The sequence below is a fragment of the Petaurus breviceps genome, unplaced genomic scaffold, assembly GCF_028583685.1.
Source record: "Petaurus breviceps papuanus isolate PSGF00001 unplaced genomic scaffold, PetGlider_PUasm1.0 174, whole genome shotgun sequence".
NCBI lineage: Eukaryota > Metazoa > Chordata > Mammalia > Diprotodontia > Petauridae > Petaurus > Petaurus breviceps.
Genome location: NW_027185761.1, coordinates 58,395,248 through 58,417,238, shown reverse-complemented (window position 1 = coordinate 58,417,238; position 21,991 = coordinate 58,395,248). Strand labels below are relative to the sequence as shown.

The following is a 21,991-nucleotide window of genomic DNA, read 5'->3' as shown; positions in this document are numbered from 1 at the left end:
ATCATCACTGTCACCACCACCATCATCATCGTCACCATCATCATCATTGTCACCATCATCAGTATCATTAAATAGTTCTTTGAACTAAATTAAAATATGATCTTTTTTGATAATAAAATAATTTCTAACAATTTCTTTCCCTAATGTTCAATAATAAAAAGTTTCCAAAAATACAATCTTATTTATGCTTTATTTCTTTTCATTTATGCATTTACTTCTGAAATCCATGTTGTTTCATTGGCTTATTTTTTTCTTTTTGGCCCAGGATGATAGTCTGGATAATAACTGCTTTATAATCAGTTTTGAAGTCTGATAGGACAAGGCCACCTTCACCTGCTTGTTTTTCCATAGTTTCCTTTAATAGTCTTCTCCATTTGCTTTTCCACATAAAGTACATTTTATCCAGCTTCATATAGTAATTTATTGACATTTTGATTGGTATTGTTCTAGATATATTCATTAATTGGGGAAATATTGACATTTTGACTCTAATGGGTCATTGAAGCCATGTCAAAGGACGTTGCTCCAGCTGATCTTCTGTCAAAACATTTTTGAAGTTACCTTTACAAAGGTTTCATTTGTGTCTCAGTAAGTTAATATCCAAAATTTTATTGACAAGAAAAGTTTTTATTTTGTAAATGGCTTTTCTTTTTCAATCACTTTCTTAGTAATTAGTAGTATATGTAAAAAGTGGATAAGGTTCATTTTATATCTCTGTAAATGGCATTTCATCTCCTGCCTGCTTGGCTTTGCACCAATGGTTCTCCACATCTGAAATGCTCTCCTTCCTTACCTCGTCCTTGAAGGATCCCTAACTTCTGGAATTCCTACACAAGACCTTCACTGATTTCTCTCCTCACCCCATCTTACTGTCACTTCTTTCCTCTTGAAATTCCTTTGTATTATATTTTTTTTACAGAAGAGGCAATATGGGGTAGAGGATAGAATGCTAGCCTCAGGGCCAGGAAGAACCACATTCAAGTCTGGTCTCACACACAGACTGGTTGTGGGACCCTGGGTAAGTCCCTAACCTCTCAGTGTTCTAGGCAATTGTAGAGGACTCTAAATTACACCCAGAGATGCTGACTTGGGTCAACAGAGGAAGTTTCTCAATGGGCATTCACCACAAGTCAATTCCCTAGTCCCTTACCTTGAATAGACTTTGTATTTATTTAGTTGTATACATATCTTATCTCCCCAGTAAATTTGCAAGGTCCTTGAAGGCAGATACTGTTTCCTTTTTTTTGAAAAGCTTATCCCCAGAAGGGCTGAACAAGTTGTGATACATAATTGTGATTGAATACTCTTGTGCTATAAGAAATGTCAAGCAAGATTGTTTCAGAAAAAAAATGGGAAGACTTATATGAACTCATGCAAAGTGAAGTGAGCAGAACCATTATACACAGTAACAGCAACATTGTAAGGATGATAAACTGTGAAAGACTTAGCTACCCTGATTAAAACAATGACCCAAGACAATTCCAAAGGACCGGTGATGAAAAATGCTGTCCACCTGCAGAGAGAGAACTGATAAACTCTGAATGCAGATTGAAGCATACTTTTTTTAAACTTTTTTCTTGTTTTTTTTTCTGTCTGTGTTTTGCAAAAATACGTTTTGCATGAGTTCACGTGTATAATTGATATCAAATTGTTTGTCTTCTCAAGGAGGGGAAAGGAGTGGGAGGGAGGGAGAGAATTTGGAACTCAAAAATTTTTTAAATGATTGTTAAAATTTTTTACATAAAATTGGGAAATATTTAATAAAATTATAAAAATTAACTTTATCCCCAGAGTCTAGGAAAATACTTTGTATGTAGCAGACTCTTAAATGTTTGTTTGATTTTTTGTTGAAATATTTGTTGAATGTATTGAATTTATTACTACCTTGCTTGAGGCATTGTTTCCATTAGCTCTTTTGTTAAGTTTGACATGTAATTACATTCATAGTTTCCTAATATTGAACCATCTTCAAATTTAACTTTTTTGTGGAAAATTACTTTTGGGCATATTTCCATATTTGATTTTGTTATAATTTGTTATTTTGATTCTGTTTTAAATAATAAGATTGAGTGTAATTCTCTTTTTCAGGATTGTCTTTACCAAGTTTTGGGATGAACACCACATGCGCCTTCTAAGAATAAATGGCTAGCACAACATCTTTTATTATGTTTAGAAATTGTGTAGTAGGAATGATTTGTATTGAAGTTCTGGAAAAATTCAATTGTGTATTTGTGTAGTCTGGTTACTTTTTTTCTTTACAGGGCACTTCATTTAATACCTGATTTCCTCTTCTAAAATTGGTCTAGTTAAGTTATCAACTAACTAGAGGGGAAAGCAAAGCCTGGCAGAGAGCAGTGGCGAACAATGCCAGGGGGAGAGCAGCAAACGAAGACCAAAGCTTCGTGAGGAAAGAGTTTGGCAGAGATCTGTGCAACAGCTAGTGTTATTAACATAGCACATTAAGGTTTGCAAAGCACTTTATAAATATTATCTTACAACAACCTTGGGAGATAGGTGCTATTATTAGCACAATGTCTGCATTAGAAAATAATGGCACTGGGAGGTTAGGTGGCACAGTGAATAGAGCATTGGACCTGGAATCAAGAGGACCTGAGTTCAAATCCAGCCTCAGACACTTAACTTTACTAGTTGTGTGATCTTGGGCAAATCACTTAACCCCAATTGCCTTGCCCTTCCCCTGCCAAAATAAAAAAAAGGAAAAAAAATTTTAAAGAAAAGAATGGTACCTATCATTAGTTGATCATGTATGTTCTTGGTGTGTGCATAACCTCACATAGGTGTCATGTCATGTGAATTCTCCATGCACATATACCTTGCATGTAATTGCTATGAAAGTTGATTCTTTCCACTAAATTAACTTGGGTTTGTGTCAAAGTGAACTCAAGTTGAATTGTGTGCGTACACGTGTGCACCTGGGCATGTGTGAGGATGCTATGTGATTATTTATTTACATTGATATTTGATTAATATTCCTTTGTTATGAATTGAATTTGTCATCTGACAAGCTGGAAAACTAAAACACAGACGTGGGGGCTCATGAACTATGGTTCGAAAAGGATTCTGACCCATAAAAGAGTGAGAATGTGGGGAAGCTGCCAGCACTTTGCCACACAAATATTAGAGGTAGGTCCTTTCACTCACTAACAGAAAGGATAAGCTTGTTCCCTGGAAAATGCATGAACAGTACTTGGAGCATCCTTCCATTTTCAAATCTACTAATCTTCAATCCTGTGATCAGCACAGAACATTAACTGGTCATTCAAAAAGGAAAATACTAAATGGTATAACAGAAAGAGTTCTAGCTCTGGAACCAGAAGGCCTGGGCTCAGATTCTGCCTGCTAACTTCCTGGTGTGACTTTAAATAAACTTCCATAGGCCTACCTCATTTTCCTCATATGTAAAAATGGAGTGGGGTGGGTTGGGGTGGTGCTGTTACACACTAGATGATCACCAAGGTTCCCTTTGGCTCTAAACCAAAGACTCTTTTCTCCACCTGCAGGTAAAAGTATATCACCTTAGCAAGCTTTTCCTCTTCATCTTCACCAAAGATGAAACCAAACATAACAGAGGCACTAAATCAGACTCTGCCCAGCTTTCACCCACAGGCACATCGGAGGTTGGAGTCATCCCCATTGCCCTCTCTTCCATCCAAAGGGAACCTGGGCATAGCTGCAGCCCAACAAGATTGCAGTTGGGACTGATGGCTAGTCTATGTTTCTCTTCTATCATCCAATCTCAAACAAACTGAATCCAACCAAAAATAAACATGCAGGAGGTGAGTGAGCTTCTTTGTATATGATTTCCATTCCTTTAAAGCAAAAGCTGGGAAACTCATGGGTCAGATCCAAATATAAAACACAACCCAGGTAGCAATGAATGAATAAGGTCATTCACATCGCTCAGGATCTTGGGGCTACTGCATGAGCCCCTTGGGCTCATCTCTGGGGGCTGCCAGCAGGGATCTGCTCCATGCTGTTGGTTAACATAGCATAACACCATTTGAGGTCAACATTATTTTTTGGTGTTCTACCCCTTCTCTGTCAAAGCTTATAGCTCTAATGGCCATTTGTGAAAAAAGGTTTATTGTCAATGGAGCTGGCATATCTTATATTCACTAGGCAGAATGTTATTTCTTTTATATATTGAATTAGTATACACGCACGTGTGTGTATATATGCATATGTAATATATAATGTATGTGTATATATGTATATATATACACATAAAGTATTGCATATATGATACACATAATATGTGATTCATATGGGACACACATAGATGGCCTTTTGGAAATCTATCAGAGATTGTTTTTGTTTGTCTTTCCTTCTCAAAGAAGACCAAGGACACAGGAAGATCAGAGCTAACTGCAGTAGACAATGGCATTGGTAAAACTGACTTGCAATGTAAGTGACCAAGTTCCAGTATCACAGACTACTAGTTCTGGGAGGGCTGTGAGACATCATTTTGTCTAGCCCTCTCTTCTTACCGATGAAGAAACAGCCCCAGACAGACAAAGGGACTTTCCAAAAGTCACAGTGGACTTAGTCAAGAATTTCCAGAGATGCTACCACAAATACCCTTAAATCTTGACCCCCTATTCTAATATCCATTAGATGTGACCTCCTTAGGACTTGAAATTGTTTTTTCCCCTTTGTATTTGTATCCCAGGAAAGGAGAGGTCTCGGAGTCAAGACTCTGAAAGAACTAAACAGCGGTGAGTTCTGCTGGTCCTGGGGTAGAGGTACTGACATTTTCTAAAAGAACTTAAGACCCAGCCAAGGACTTCAGCTGAGCCAGAAACTGGATGCAGTGGAAACTGCAGCCAAGCAGCATCTGGAAGCAACCAAAGGAGAAGCGTCCAACAGACTATGAGGTCAAGGTCAGTGGAGAAGCATCAAGACATGAGTGGCCCCACAGCATCAGAAGAATAAGCTGCCTATCCTCACAAACCTGTCTTGGCCATCCCACCCCACATGCGTATGTCTCTCCATTTGTAGTATTTATGTGTGTTCCTCTCCCCACAAATTCTAGGTGGATTTCAGGGAGAGTGTGCCCCAAGTTTATGGGGGAAGATGTATTGCTGTTTTTCTTACTATGGCATTTTATTTAAATGCCTTTGGTTTGAGTCAGTTGTGTCCTCTGGCTGACTATTAAAGGTAAACACACAAACAGGGGCTTCTGGACTATAGTTTAAGAGGTAGAGAGCACAAAATGCCTTGAATGTGAGATTGCCATTATTTGGGAGTTCCATCCAGAGAGCTGAGGGGAGCCACCAAATGCTACAATGATTATTCTATTAGAATATAAGGTCCTTGGGAGCAAAGATTACTTCCTTTTTAATTCATCCCCAGTGTCTGACACATTGAATCAGTCTATCCGTCAATACGCTTATCCTGTACCAGGAAGGGTAGCTAGGTGGTGCAGAGCACCAGGCTTGCAGTTAGGAAGACTCACATTCAGGAGTTCAAATCTGACCTCAGACACTTAGCAGCTGTGTGACCCTGGGCATGTCACTTAATCTTGTTTGCCTCAATTTCCTCATCTGTAAAATGAAGGAAATGACAAATCACTATATTTGCCAAGAAAACCCCAGATGGGGTCGCTAAGAGTTGGACACAACTGAAATGTCTGAACAACAACACCACAGATTAGCTATAAAGCTCCAAGCAGAGACCCACCAGACCTCAGTCCTCTGGCGCTTCTCTCGGCTCTCACTTTTCTGCTGTGCAGTAACTTCTAAAAACGCACCTGGCACCTTTCCAGTTCTGCCTCTCTCCTTGCTGGTGCCCCAGGGGCATGGCGGCAAAGATCAGGTGGCCGATTTGATTCCTTCTTTAATCCTCTCAAGAAATTGGATCAGCCCAGACTCAGTCCTTTTTCTTTCCTTCTGAGACTGTGAAAACTTTGAATCCACTGTTAACTCGATTTTGATCGACAAACCCATTGCGACGTTAGTGAATGGTTAAATAGTAATTAGCAGACCTGTGCCTAATCTCCCCTCTGCTGAAGGCAGAGAGAGATTCAGAGGTCAATTAAACCAGGGTTTGTCCCCTGAGGAAGGAAAGGTCAAGGAGGAATGGTCAGTCAACTGTGAGGCTGGGTTACCACTAGTCTGCCCATTGTCATCTCAACAGAAAACGCCTCAGCTTTCTAGAGCTTACTCAAACACATCACATTGATGTTGAATGATCCCTTGAATTACACCTTCAAATTTCTAAGGATTCCCTACTGGTCAGAGCAAAACTCTCACATGTCTTGGTTCAACACTCCAGGCCCTCCCATGCTCTTCCCACCCAATGGAAAGGCAGAGTCGTGTAGTAGATTGCTTAATGGACTCTGAGACAGAAAGACATGAGTTCAAACCCTGCTTCATACATTTATTCTCCGTGTGACCTTGGACAAGTCACTTAACCTCTCCCAGTCTCAGTTTCCTCATCTGTAAAAGAATGATATTAGCATCTGCCTCACAGTGTTGTGACAAATTTAAAAAAAAGTTTGTGAAGTGCTTTTCAGGTCTTAAAAGTGTTATATACTAGTGAATTACTATAATCTACTATTACCAGCCTCTTGAACAGATGGGAAAGTGAGGTACAGAGAGGGTGATTGATATTTGTTTAGGATCAAGGAAAGGAGAGACTGAACGATTCCTGGTCAACAGCAAGTTGATCATATATGTAGATCATGTAGAAGAGGTCTTAGACATCACCCGGTTCAACCCTATCATTTTTCAAATGAGGAAACTGAGGCTCAGAGAAAGGGAAAGGGGAGGGAATACTCATTTGTTAAATGCCCACTATATGCCAGGCACTTTGCTAAGTACTTTACAAATATTTTCTCATTTGAACCTCACAATAACCCGGGGAGGTAGAAGCTATTATGATCCTCAGTTGAGGAAACTGAGGCAGACAGAGGTTATGTGATTTTCCCAAGGTCACAGAGCCAAGAGCTGTCCAAGCTGGATTTGAACTCTAATCTTTCTGACTCCAAGCCCAGCACTGTCTATACTGAGCCCCACAGAGTCTTGAGGTAACTTGCACAAGGTTGTTATAGACAGCTCCCAGAAAACATGAATTAATAGCTTCAAGGCACCCAGTCACTCCCCTCTACCTCCCTGCCTTTTGTTGTCGTTACAGAGCAGTCACCTAAAACTCAGTGGTCAAATGACTCGGCCAAAGTCACACAGGAGGGATTAGAGACAAATTCCTTTGACTCCAAGTCCCAAGCGACCCCCCATCTCCAAACCCCGCCCCCAGAGCACCATGCTGCCGGCTCCCTGTAAGCCAACACTGCTTCATCGGGAGTGCAGTTCTAAAGCAAGAACTTCCTGAGACATTTTTTTTTAAATCAGTCAATATCCGAGATGTTAATTTCTTATCATAAATACTCCCCACTCCTGTCCTCCAATTTCATAAACATGGCTCATGGAAACACTTGCAAGGCACTCCCACTCAAGACAAGTGATAAGAATGCTTTGGAAGCTTTTGGAAACTTAACTATAGAGGAGCATTTTTCAAAAACGATACAGTAACCGTCTTCTCTGGGTGCTACTTCACGGGTCTATCTTCCCCTCTTGAAATTCCCCAAGCTGTTTGGTCAATCAACATCCATGGTTTTCATGAATATGAAGCCTCCCAAGGCATCCTCCCCTCCCCACCTCACTGGGGTTATCCTCTCCTTTCCTCCTCGAAGTCTGCCTCCAATTACCATCCCTCAAACAAACCCCATTAAGCTCTTTATCGAAGCTCTGCCAAGCTGGCCTCCAACTCTTTCTGTGTGACTATCTCATTCAGCTTCCTGGGTCTTACCATTGCTTCACATTCCTCTCAACTGGAATCCTCATTTCCCCCACTTCTAAATCTCTATTTGTGAAAACAGAAAATCAAATTGCAGAAAATATGTAATTCCCCTTCTCCCCTTCTCCAGGAAGATTACGGCAGCCTTAAAGAGAGCAAAACTCTCAAGGAAACATTATTTACTCTCAGCAGACGAAGCATCATTAGGATAAATTTCCCCACTCAAAGTCTGTTTTATTTTTGTCATGACCCCAGAGTGGAGATAATGAGCCATTCATTCCTACTCTCACTGTTGTTGGAGCTGTAAATTAGTCATTCTGGACTGTTTGGGACCATGCCCCCAAAGTTATCAAACTGTGAATACCCTTTCACCTATCTATACCAACTACTAGACTTCTAGTCTATATCCCAAAGATATACTAGGGATATACCAAGATATCCTAATTACTAGGTCTATATCCCAAAGAAATAAAAAAGAGGAAAAGGATCTATATAGACAAAAATAATTACAGTAATTTTTTGTGGTAGCCAAAAATTGGAAACCAAAGGATCATCACCGTTTTGGGGAACAGCTAAACAAATTATGGTCTATAAATGTAATGTGCTGAAATGGACAGTTTCAGAGGAAACTTGGAGGACCTTTATGAACTGATGCAGAGTGCAGTGAGTAGAACTAGGAGAATGATTTCTACAATGATACCAAGGCTTTAGAGAAAAACAATTTTGAAAGAAGATTGTAGAATTCTGATCAAGATAATGATACTGCTCCTCTCCTAATAGAGAGTTTAAAATATCAAAAGAAACCTATGTTTTTGTACATAACTGACATGGGAATTTATTTTGCTGATTCATGTACCTATGTTCTTAGGGCTTTACTTTTCAGGACTTATTTTTTGTTTTTAAATTTTGTTCAGTGGGGAAGGTTGGTTTGTTTGCTTGGTTTTAAACAGAGGCACAGATTAATTTCTAAAAGGCCATGGGAAGTACATAAGGGTGCTCTTCAAAGTAAAAATTGTTTTAAATATATTTCCATTCCAAACCTAAGACACAAGGTTCCTGGAGGTAGTCTGATTAATTCATAAGCATTTACCTTCTATGTGACAGGCACTGGTGCTAGGTACTGGTGACAGAAAGACAAAAAGAAAACAATTTTGGCCTTCAGAGAGCTTACATTCTATTGGGGGGACACAAGGAATTTACAGAGAAATAAATCCAAAATTCATTAAAAGTAAATACAAATTATTTTGGGAATTGAAGGCAGCACTATCCTGGGATAGTGATGGGAAAGGAGTTATGATCAGGAAAGGCCCATGGTAGGGCACCTAAGCTGAGCCTTGAAGGAAAGTAGGAATTTTAAGAGATAGATCTGAGAAGGGAGGTCATACCAGGCATCAGGGTCTGCATAGGCAAAGGTACAGAGATGAGAGATGTACAGTGAGCAATAATCCACCCTATTTAATGGGAACGTGAAGGGAAGTGATGGGAAATCAGTTATGATTTCACATTTAATCAAATAAACATCAGAAAAGGAAGAAAGTACATATGAGAAATAGTAAAGAACTCAGATGTTCTCTATCCTTCCACTCTTTTCAAGAGGGTGAATATATTTATAAGGTAGAAATTATATACTGTTCTGCCCATGGAAAGATTTGTTTTATCAGAACCGAAATTCTGTGGGGGGGGGCAGAAGGGGGAGGGAAGAGTGTTTGTTTTTAGTTTTTTACAATAACCTTTCTGATAGCTGGACTCTTCTGCACTAAGAGCTAAGGAGTTTGATGTGTACACATAATAATCATGAAATGGAGAATCTATGGAAGCCCCCCCCCCAAATTTTGTATGGGTCATTTTATGAGGATAATTTTCCTGCTAGAAGGAAATTTTGATGCAAGAGGCCTCAGAGTGATGTGACCCAAGGGGAAGAAAGTAAAGACCTCAGACCATTCCCTTTACAGCTGTTCTCCCTTGGGACTTTCTGGGCACTTGCAGGATTGAAACTTACCTTCAGTTGTTTTGAAAAAGGACAAGGTGAATCATATCATGAACTTACTGAATTTGTGACTAGGAAGAGAGCTTAGTAAGTATTAATTAGTCCAGAGGCATCAAACATGTGGTGGCATGTGCCCACAAACTCCAAAGTGCTACTCCAACCAGATTAAAATGTGATTTGGAAATATTTAACAAAAATTAAAAAAGATATAATAGACCATAAATAATGTTAGTTTTCTAAGTCAGTACTGGCCCACAGGGACTCTTATGTATGGTTTAGTGACCCCATTTCTATTTGAGTTTGACACCACTGGTCTAGAGCAATCCGCTTCATTTTACAGGTGGGGAAACTGAGGTCTGGACTAAAAAAGTGACTTACTAATGATTCTAGTGATAGATAATGTCTAAGCCAAGACTAGAATATAAGGTTTTTGGATTCTGCAAGATCTCCTCTGTTCCTCCAGTCCCCTCCTTCATTTTATCTTCTGGAATCGTAGACATGGTTGGCAACATGGGCCAGACTACCATGTGCAAAATTCCAACAGCTCCTTCTCTGTGCTCAACAACAGTTGGTGGCTTGCTTCAACCTTCTTTCCCTGTTCCTCATGGCTCAAGTTCACTGCTGACCTGTCTCCTTTGGTGTTTTGCCAAAGTTGGAAACCAGGAGAGGGTCAGTGTCAACACCTAACCAGTTATCAGGACCTTTTGAAATGAATCGACTCCACTCTTGTCAGAGCTGAGCAGTCAGATGAGCAGAGAACACCATCAAACACCAGCAGATTCATCCCATTCCACCTGTTTGTTGTACCCTTCCCAGTCTCATCTACAAATGATCTTGGGATGATGGATCAACTTAACTTGGTGTAGTAGGAAGAACTGTACAGATCCTAGCAGGACTCCTTGCCTTCCTTCCACCTCCCTCAATTTCAATTTCCTCATCTATAAAATGAAAGGAACCAAAGCAAATGTAATCAGGGGTATCTTCTAAGGTCTATGATAAAAGAAAATCACTTTGACTCTACCATCTTCTGGGAGGAAGAATTCATGAGATCCCTCTTCTCAAAGGGAAATGAATAACATTTTTTTGGAAAAATGAAAATGTCTCAATTTCCTTATCTCCAAATGAAGGGGCTGGACTAAATGACCTCTAAGGGAAGAGTTTTTAAGCTCTGAGGGGGCATGTGTGGCTTCCCTCCCCTTTTCTAGAACACTGAAAGTTCATGATTCAAAGGTCACTGCCTGTAAGGTTTCCTGAATGTCCTTAATTCCTTTCCTGGACTTAGTTCACACTTCTCTAATAGTCTTATTTTCATAACATTTATTTTTGAACATGTCCTAGGATCCTCAGAAGCCAAACTCTTCATTTTATGAGGAGAGGAAACAGGTTCGGGGAAGGTCACATAGGTGGTAATTTTCAGCGTCTATCACAATAAGCACTTAAATATTGATTGATTGAGTCACAGATAGGATTTGAACCCAGACTCTCAGACTCCAGAGTCAGTACTCTTTCTGTTTCCATACTATGCTATAACCTCCATGAGACCAAGAATTAATTGTATTTCACTTATCTTTATAGCTTCTTAAAACGCCCCCACCTCCAATTCATTGAATATATGGAAAATACTCCTGGATCTGTGAGGTCATCAATGTGTATACCCTTTCCAACAAGTGAGATAATACTTGTGAGGCACTTTGCCAACCTTAACGTAATATATAAATGCTATTATTGTTGTTGTTGTTACCATTATTAACAAGGTAGAGGGCAACCCATCCATGCCTACCCTTCCCATGTTACTCTTCTCCATGTCTTCCCATAAGGTGGATAGTAACCTTAATGGTAACCTTCCTCCATTTCTTTTGACATCAGGAGGACCCCAGTACAGCACAAGGGCTGTCCATTATTTATCCTTCTTTCTAGCCTTGTGACCACACTGTCTTCTTTTTGAATCATATATTTCTTAGATGATGTCCCATAGTCCTATTCTTCATTCTTTTTCATTTGCTAGGTTCTATATCCAATTCAGACCTGCCTCTCATTTAACATAATAGATGCTTAATAAATGACCAAATTAATCTGAGCACTTCTAGAGAAAGGGGTTTGCCTTCTGGATCACTGCTTCATCATGACAGAAGGTCTTGTGTAACTCAAGGAAACTATGTGTTATGCCATGCAGGGTTTCCCAAGACAGACAGCTTATAAATTCTGACAAAAGGTGATCCACTGTAGAAGAAAATGACAAACCATTCCAGTATCTTTACCAAGAAAACCCTATGGACAGTGCCTGGCATGTGATGGTCCAAGAGGTCACAAAGAGTTGGACATAACTGAACAAACATAAAACCTTAATCCCAGGTGTTATTCTAAGTTATAATAATCATCAACCAACTTTCTTTTTTTAAGTTATACATGTGCAATCACGTTAAATATGTTTCCACATTAGTCATGTTGTGAAAGAAGAGAACAAAAGGGAAAGGCCACAAAAAAAAAAACAAAAATAATGAAAACAGTCTGCTCCGATCTGCATTCAGACTCCATAGTCTTCCTCTGGGTGCGGATGGCATTTTCCATCATGAGTCTTTTGGAATTGTCCTGGATCATTGTATTGCTGAGAAGAGCCAAGTCTATCATAGTTGATCATCACACAACCATCAACCAACTTTGAGAACATAATAACTATAAATTTGCCGGTGTTTTTGTATTTTCTACAATGAATCATAGGATCCTAGAGCTGTAGGGGACTTTAACAATCAATCAGTAAGCAATTATTAAGTTCCTACTGTCTTCCAAGCACTTTGCCAGGACCTGGGGATACACAGACAAAAATGAAATGGGAAAAAAGACCTCTTGCACCTCTGTAAAGAGGTGGGGGACTACGGCTACAGAACACTGCATATTTGTCATCTTTTCTGATGTATTGATTAGCTTTGTTAAATTGTTTTATCCCCCTTTTAAAAGTCTTTGTCATAAGGAATACTTATCCAGGAGGGGTTGGGAGAAAGGGCACATTGAGAAATGTGGGTAATATATAAATCAAGTATGAATAAAAATTGTTTTAAAAATAGGGAAAAAATGATACAGTCTCTACTCTCAAGGATCTTACATTCTATTGCCAGAGACAAGGTCATCATCAGTTTCAACCACATGGTTCTACAGTAAAGGGAACTGAAGTCCATAGAAGTCAAGAGACTTGGCCAAGGTTACTTAGCAAGTTAACAGCAGAGTTGGATCCAGATGTCAGGTCTTCCTGAATCCCTGAGCTATCTCTTTCTATTGTAACCATAAGGGTAAGACTTGTATTTTCTGTAGACATCGACTTTTCTGACAACAGTTGAAAAAATGGCTTAAAATATCAAGACTGTCAATTGACAAAAGGTTTATCTTTGACACTTTCAAACACCATGACATATGTCTGGTCTCAAACTGCCTTGATCCTGGCCCCAGGCCACCTCTCACACTGAAATTTTCACCTGTTAATGTCGTTTCCATCAGGGCTTGGCCACCAAAGCACTTGGTTAAGGTCCAAGGGTCTGGAAAGTTCAAAAGAATTCTTGTATTCTTCTTGCTGTCCTATGAAATTATCTGAATACCAGGCCAGGGACCAGGCTTATTTCTCCACTGATTGCTGAAGGTGTCCTGCTGGCAACTTGACTCTGGAGTAGAACACACAGATCTCCTCTGATTTCTTTCAAGGTGAAAAAAGAGCTGAAAACATGTGTACCCTGTGTGGATGAGGCTGCTGGTGTCCCCTTGGAGGCTGGGCCAGCCCTAGACAAGGGTGAGATGGAGGTTGATGTTGGTCTTTGGGTCCTTGAGCTGGGATTGTGGGTAGTGGGAAAAGGGATTAACCAAATGGGAGTGATCCTGGCCCAGGAGTGCCAAGATCTGGGTTGTGGTTCCAGCTTTGCTTCTGCCCCTGGTTCTATCTGTTTGGGACCAAACAGAACACATCTGCTAAGTTCACAATATTCTGATCCCTCCCCCCAGCTCCTTAAGAGCTGGGAATGTTTTTGTTTTTTACTTAAATAGCCTGAGTGCAATAAATTTTTGTTGATTGATTGTTGCTTGAGAATAAAAAAATACTTAAAACCTATAAATTTTACAATTTCATATACAATCGTTTTTATCCTTAAAAAAAAATTCTAGTCGCTCTCTCCAGGCCAAGTGGGCCAGATCCCCCTACCAATGTGATATCTCTTTAATTTAATTCCATTCCATTCAATAAGCATTTATTATGCACCTACTGTGTGACAGGTGTTACAGTATTATGTGCTATCCCCCCTCCCTTGGCCAAGTGCTATTCCCCCTCCCTTGGCCAAGTGCTATTCCAGGCTTATTAAAGAACTTCCAGGACAGGAAACAGTGTCCACCAACCCAGCTCAGTAGCTTCTCTGCCATGTATAATTTTGTGGAGTTTTCCAGGGCACTAATAGAGATTGTGTGACATACCCTGGGTCACCTAGGCAGGATGGGGCAGAGGCAATATTTGACCCCCATTCTTGGTGCTGAGGCCAGTCATCTCTCCATTGTGGCATTCTGTCTTTGAGGTGCTGGGGATACTAAGACAGAAAGGAAACAGATTGAAATGATTCTTTCAGGTGAACAGCTCTATAGAAAGTACCCTCAAAAATTAATGTTAAAAACAAAGAAATAATTTTTTAAAAGAAAGTACCCCCACGTCTTCCATGCATCTCAATTTCCTCATTACAAAGAAGAAAAAAACCAAGACCAGGAGTCCCATATGCCTTTACTGAATGAGACGAACTCATCTCTCTGAGCCTCAGTTTCCTTATCTGTAAAATGAGCCTCTAAATAGTGACTTAGACCCTGGTTCCACGCCCTGTATCCCAGGGGAGTTCTGTGCCTTGAAACTCAAGCTATGTCTACCGATTGAGGAGAGGAAGCATTTTATGGAAAGTTTGGTGCTGGCAACAGAGAGGGAGGGGGTGAGAAAGTCCTCTAAGAATCTAGCCTGCTCAGAAAATGTTTCCTCTGAAACTTTCTCAGCTGCTTGTCTAGGCTGTGGTTTGTGTAATCTCAGAACAGCTACCTTTAAGTGTTTTGAAAAATAGGTGCTAATGCAAGCTCACTGTGGCACCCCCATCTCCAGCAGAAAAATGTTGTTTTCCCTTGATGCCCCTCTTCCCTGTGGGCCTCCATATGGCCCACCCACAAAAAGTGAGCTGGAAGAGGCCAGTACCTCCCCTCCCCTCAACAGAGGTGTCTGACATGTGACAACGCAAGGCATGCAGCCCCACACTGCCCACTGGGTAATTCCCCCCCAACGTGTGGCAGCCTGGAGAGGTCCGGGGTCTTGTTGGCTGACTTGGCGAATCCTGACCAATGGACATTCTAAAACTCCAGTAATACAGAATCCTGCCAAGAAACTGAGAGGACAATTTCGACGCTATAAGTTGGGTCCTCTCTGACCAACTGGGGAAGCTGTACATGAAGGAATCTTCCCCACCGTATCACCCAACAAGGAGGCATCCAGTCTCTGCTTGATGGAGGGGATGCCCACCACCTCTTCAGGCAGCTCATTTCATGCTGGGACAACTGTCTGCGTGGGAAGCTTTCCCTGTCTCACGGGCGATCGTACGTGTAAATGAGATTCTACAGAGCTGCATTTCTGGGGTACAGTTACCTGCTAGAAGACAATAAGATATCTGCTGAATAAAATATGGCACACCCGCTGCTAGGAAGCAGAGTGGAGAGAGTGCTGGACATGAAGTCAGGAAGACCTGAATTCGAATCCTGTCCCTGGCACTAGCTCTGTGAACCTGAGCAGGTCAAAAACTCAACCAGACTCAGTGTCACCATTTTTAAAATGGAAATAACAATTCCACCCACTTCCTAGGGTTGTTGAGAGAATCAAATGAAGTAATAAATGTTAAAGTTTTGCAAGCCTTAAAGCACTGCGCAAATGTTATCTCTCACTGTTTTTAGGCAGTTCGTTTTGGTTCCGTGGACAGAGCACTGGGCTTGGAATCAGGCAGACTCATTTCCCCAACTTCAAATCTGGCCTGAGACACATACTAGTTGTGTGACCTTGGGCAGGTCACTTGACCCTGTTTGCCTCAGTTTCCTCATCTGTAAAATGATCTGGAGAAGGAAATGGCAAACCCCTTCATTATCTTTGTCAAGAAAACCCCAAATGGTGTCACGGAGAGTCAGATGTGACCGAAAATAATTCAACAACTTCTTGTTCTTGTGACTGGTGGTATTTTCAAGATGCAGAATGAAAGCAGACAGAGCTGTGGACTTGGCAGCATGAAGCCCAGAATTCAAACCCCTCTGGGGGCACATATTAGCAGTGAGACCTTGGGCAAGTCACTTATCTTCATGAGCTCAGTCTCTTCATCTGGAAAACTGATATAATTATAGTCCCTGTAGCACCAGCCTCCCAGAGTTGCTGGGAGCCTCAGAATGGATCCCACACATAAAGTGTGTGGGAAGCCTTAAAGCCCGATAGAAACGTCGGCTCTTATTCCTGTCTGCCGGCGTGGGGGTGGGCAGCTCCCTGGAGGTCCTGCCCAGTGGCCTGGCATCCTGGGAACTCAGTCAGCCCACTCCATCGGAGGTCGTCTCGTCCCGGATATTTCCTACAAACCTTTCTGGCGTTTGCAGGGCCAGTCGGCCCCCAAGAGTCTGTATGTTCACAGAGGACGTTATCAGTTGTTGATGAGTCCCTGTCCAGGCCTACAGACAGGCAGCTTCCTCTAGCCCTGGAGCTCCCGCCGGCTATGGAGCCAGGAGAAAGGTGATAAGCCTCAGAGGAGATGTTTTAGGAGCCTTGCCTATCTCCCACACCAGTGGCCCAGGCACATTTTCCATAGTTGCCATTCACAGATAGACTGGCTGCTTTTGGATAAGGGATGGGGGAGCAGAAATCATTAAAGGGTTATGGTTTAGGATAAGGACTGGAGGAAAAACCATTAAAGGGTCCTGCTGATGTCCAGTTAGCCCCCCTTGGAAATCTCTTAGGAAGCCAAGGACCCTGCTTTAGGAATAAGCAACTTTTTAAAAGTTAATGTCCAAAGGGAGCACCTTTGGTTTCTAGATTATCGCCAGATGAGGTAGGTTTGAACAGGCCTGGTGTCAGCTGGGGCCACTGGTGCTGGCTGGAGCAGCTGGGCAGGAAAATGTTGCCTGGTCACAGAATGTCTCAGTTCTGGGCATCAGGAAATAGGCCTGAGGCCTTCACCATTAGCCAAACTGCACACAATAAAGGGAAAATCCTAGCTGGTGGCACCAGTGCCTCCTCTGAAACCTCCTTGCTGTGTGACCCTGGTTGAATCACAGACCTCCTCTGAGCCTACATTCCCTCCTTTGGCTGGGGGGAGGGGCACTCACACGTGGTGTTAGCAAAACTTCATCTTCTGAGCATCTTTCAAGACACAGAAACAGAAGACCAGTCGTTGACAGGCTAGCATTTCCAGGAGCACAATAGGGAGATTGTGCCAGCAGCTCCAACTGATCTTAGTTCCTACAGTTTCCTTTGAGACAGTGAGCATTTTGATTAAGGCTTAGTAAAGAGTAATAAATGGGCAGCTAAGTGGTGCAGTGTTGGGTCTAGCCTTGGACACTCACTAGCTGTGTGACCCTGGGCAAGTCACTTAGCCCTGTTTATCTCAGTTTCTTCATCTGTAAAATGGGCTGGAGAAGGAAATGACAAACCACCAAAACCCCATAGAGTTATAGAGAGTTGTACACAACTGGACAATAACAAAGAATAATGAGGTGTATGCAGTCAAGTTCTTAAACTTCATTGATATTTCATGGTGATCACTTTCCAATACTTAGGTTCAATAGGGTTTCTAACCATTGGCCTGTCAATAGGACCTGAGTTCAAATTCCACCTCTGGTGCTGACCCCAGGGCGGCCCTCAGATTCCTCGCCTATAAAATGAAGGAGTTGGGCCAAATAGCCTTCACGGTCCCTTGGGGTGTGAGATCCATGTTCCTCTGACTCTGCTTGTAGTAGGGTAATAGTAAAACATAATAGACATTTTAAAGTCTGTGAAGCACCATCCACACGTGATCTCATTTGTGTAATCCCACATGTATACTAGCATACAGTAAGCTCTTAATAAATGTTTATTGACTGACTGACTCAAGACTTTGAATGTTATTGTTGTACAAAACTGCTTTAAAAAATGGGCCACAGAAAACTGGGTTCTTTCTTCCCAAACTTACCCTCTGTAGGGGTAGCAGAGCCCTCCCAACCTTCTAGTAAACACAGTTCTCAGAATCGGGGTGATCAGCCCCTCATTCTTCCTCACCCATCCAAACCATTACCCAAACTTGTCCTTTTTACCTTCTTTCCACTCTTGCGGCCACCATCTTGGTTCAAGTTTTCCTATTTTCTTGGACCATTGCAATGGCCTTTAATTAACATCTTTAACTCAAATCTCCCCCTCCTGTAAGCTACCTTTTTCATTGCTACCAAAGCAGTTTTCCTAAATTACAAGGCTGATTATGTCTTTACTCCTCCACTCAAGACATCCCAGTGGCTCCCTATCGCCTCAAAGAGCAAATCTGAACTCATCTTGGCATTCAAAGTTCTTCACAACCTAGGCCCTTCCTCCCTCCCCAGTCTTTTTACACTTTGCTCCCTTCCACAAACCTTAAAATCCATCCAGAGTGGCCTGACTCTTGTTCCCCACCCACTATGCTTCATCTCCCACCTCTGTGCCTTTGCCCTAGCTGTCTCCTATACCTGGAAAGCTCTTCTTCCTCCCCCTTTCCTTTTAGAATCTCTGGTCTTCTCCAAGACGGCTCCAATCCCACCTTCTTCAGAAGAACTTTCCCAGGACCCTTGACTACCGGGGTCTCCCCTGTAAGGTCATTTCTACCGACTCTGTATGTTACTCTCATTCATATTGTCCCCTCTCCCACTAAAAAGTAAACTCCTTGAAGACAAGAAATCCCCAGTGTGTTGAGGAGTATTTTTACTCATAGTAAGTATTGAATAAATACTTACTGATTGATTAATCCAGCTAAGCCAGATCATCTCAAGAGCATTTAAAGATGAAACTGGAAGTAGAACACCAAAGAAATGTGAAATGGAACAGACAGAATGCCCATAGCAATTTGTTCTTATCATTGATGATGGCAAAACCACCGTATATGGATTTTCTTGCCTTAGTAGCTGTTGCTAAACCAGGAATTAAGAACAGTGCATAAGAGAACAGAAGAATGATTGACCATAAGGAAGCAAACCATGTTAGAAACAACACATTATTAAACACGCTATTAAACTAGGTACCAACATTCAAGATAATCTCAAAGATGGGAAGGTTCCAAAGGAATGGACAAAGATGATGAAGAGCTTTATTATCATAAAAATGGTAAATAAGAATAGATCAACCTAGCATGCCTACTTTCTAATGACTCTAAGATATTTGTGAGAATGAGCTACAATCATTGAGAGGAAGCCTGCCACAAACATATGAAATGAATGGGCAAGCATATACAGTTGATTCTATAGGAGAACGCATCTTCACCATTTATACAGTTGAACCCGAAAGGTATCTATAAGAAGGTGCTTCTGTTTTCCTTCTTGTTTGATTTATTCTGCTTACTGTTATCTGTTCTATTAGTCAATTAGAAAAAGAGAGCATTTGTATCCATCCATTTTCTCCATGAGTTATGATGTTATTACCACATTTGGGCCCTAACATCACTATCTTGGGCAGCTATATGGCACAGTGAATAGAGTGCCAGACCTTGAGTCAGGGAGACTCATCTTGATGAGGTCAAATCTGGCCTCAGACATTTACTTGATGTGTGACCCTGGGCAAGTCACTTCACCCTCTTTGCCTCAGTTGCCTCATCTGTAAAATGAGCTGGAGAAGGAAAGGGCAAACCTTTCCAGCATCTTTGCCTAAAATAGCTCAAATGTGGTCAGAAACAATAGGACCCAACTGAACAAATCACTATCTTTGACGTACTACATGAGAAGAAGAAAATATTATATTACTAAAGAAGACAAAGACTGTGGATTTCACCAAGTAGACCCAGAGGAAGTCTGTGTTGGAGGTGACACAATTTTGAGAGCTTCGGGGGATGAGCTCTCAAGGAGTTTCTAAAAGCAAGGAGGACACTCAAATTATTTTTTCTTAAATAGGGGCCCTATTAGAATAGAAAAGCATTTCTTAATTACTCATTATGTGCCAAGCACTGTGCTAAAGAGGGGACATACATTTAGAAATTGAGATAGTTGTTCTTGTCAATGACATCATAGTCTTACTTGTGGAAACAATGGGAGAAAAGGCAAATGACAAAAATCTTAGTAACTGCTTACTTTCTCATTTCTATAATATTTTTATGACAACGTCTGCCCAGTCATTGAAGGAATGAGCAGCTTTCCTGGGTGACATTCTATAGCAGACCACCTCCTCAAAATCCCAATTAAATGAAAGGTGTGAGAGAACACAAGATCCCCGTACACTTATAATTTGTTTGCTCCCCAAAACATCTGATTCAGTAGAGCAAAATTCTGTCCCAAAGACTCTTCTCCCCTGACTGTGTCAAAGTCATATGGGAGGATGGCTAGGTGGAGCAGTGAGTAGAGCACTGGCCCTGGAGTCAGGAGGACCTGAGTTCAAATCAGACCTCAGACACTTAATACAAAAACTAGCCATGTGACCTTGGGCAAGTCACTTAACCCCAATTGCCCTACCCAAAAAAAGTCATATGGGACTTCTCTAGAGAGGAAACAACAGTCATAACTTTTCCTGACAGCTTTTTGACTATTAATATTAAGCGCTGCATTAAATGGGCAGATGTTTGCTCTTATTATGGAGTCTTTACCTTCCAGAGTCTAAATGAGGGGGGCAGTTCCTATACATGATGAAGCCTTCCATATACTCATATCTGTAAGTTACCTTGTGCAACTTAACTTGTCTCTGGAATATCATGAAGCTTCCTCAATTAGATCCATAAACTAGACAGAAGGTTGGTCTAACTATTTACACAGGAAAAGCCAAGTGGATGAAGAATGCTTCTTGTCAAGACTATTAAATGTACAGCCCATAGAGCTAGGCAAATGGTACAAGTGTATTGTCCATACACGGAAGCTGGGCAATGAGCTGGGACCATAATTGAACAGTAGGAGGAAAGTGGGCAAGATTTCTTTCGGGAAATGATGAAAATGCTGTTACCTGAAACATGGCAAATAGTAGGAGCTTAATAAAGGTTTGTTGACTGACAAAAGCCCATCTTTTAAATATTAATTATTTAATATTAAGGTTCTTTCAGTGATGCTATCCGCCTATGAGTCCTAGAATTCCACAGTTTCCAAAGAATTCAAGTAGAAGGTCACTCAAGGGGCAAAGGAGACATGAACATGGTGGACATAAGTAGAATATAAAATGTTATTTATGAATTTCTCAGAAGAAGTAGGGAAAAGGATGTCATTCATGAGATGTAAGATGACAACAGGTGGGCTGCTCATGGGGCAAGAAAACAGGATGATGAATCAAGCAAGAGTCCATGTGCTCTACTAGCCTCCTTGACATAGTGTCAAGAAACTGAGAGGAAGGCTCCTGGCATGTTGGTTGGACACACATAGAGGTTTATAGAAGAACGTAAATAAGACTTATGCAAGATGAGAAACTATGGGTTAAGGTCAGAGCACCGACATCCATGAAGTCACTGATCCACACTGGCATGGACTTATTTGTCAATTTAATAGAGCAAAATGAAACCTTAAAAACTATCCTCCCATAGGGAGTCTACCATATATACATGAAGATCATGCAAGATTCCTGGATAGCTGCAACTACATTGACAACTTTGTTCACTGTTCTTTTGATTACAGTATCAACCAAATCATAAGACAGGGAAGCCTTTGGGATTGCCAAAGGCATTTACCATGGAATATGTCCTACATGGTCCAAGTGGAAAAGGAATTCCTTATGTATGGAGTCTTCCTGTTCATGGTTGGAACTACACTGATTGATTTCTGCTGCAGAATGTTGCATGGCCTCCTCAGTGAAATGCATGATCACTCAAAAGGAATTCATCAAACATTTTGTGTAGGAAAAGTCAATTAGGTGAAGAACAAATGTTGCCCAATTTATGACATGCAGTTAGGTGGGTGGATCATCGAGTTGGCCCATAAATATTAATTTCCTGGACATTCGTTCCATGTAGATACTAAATTGGACCCAGAATCAAGTTGGAGGAG

General features: G+C 41.2%; 1 protein-coding gene across 1 annotated transcript in view; it reads right to left on the bottom strand.

Annotated features, from left to right (window-relative positions):
• The window catches only part of TBX20 (T-box transcription factor 20), a 238,669-nt gene that overhangs the window by 123,901 nt on the left and 92,777 nt on the right, over positions 1-21,991 (bottom strand). The window lies entirely within an intron of this gene.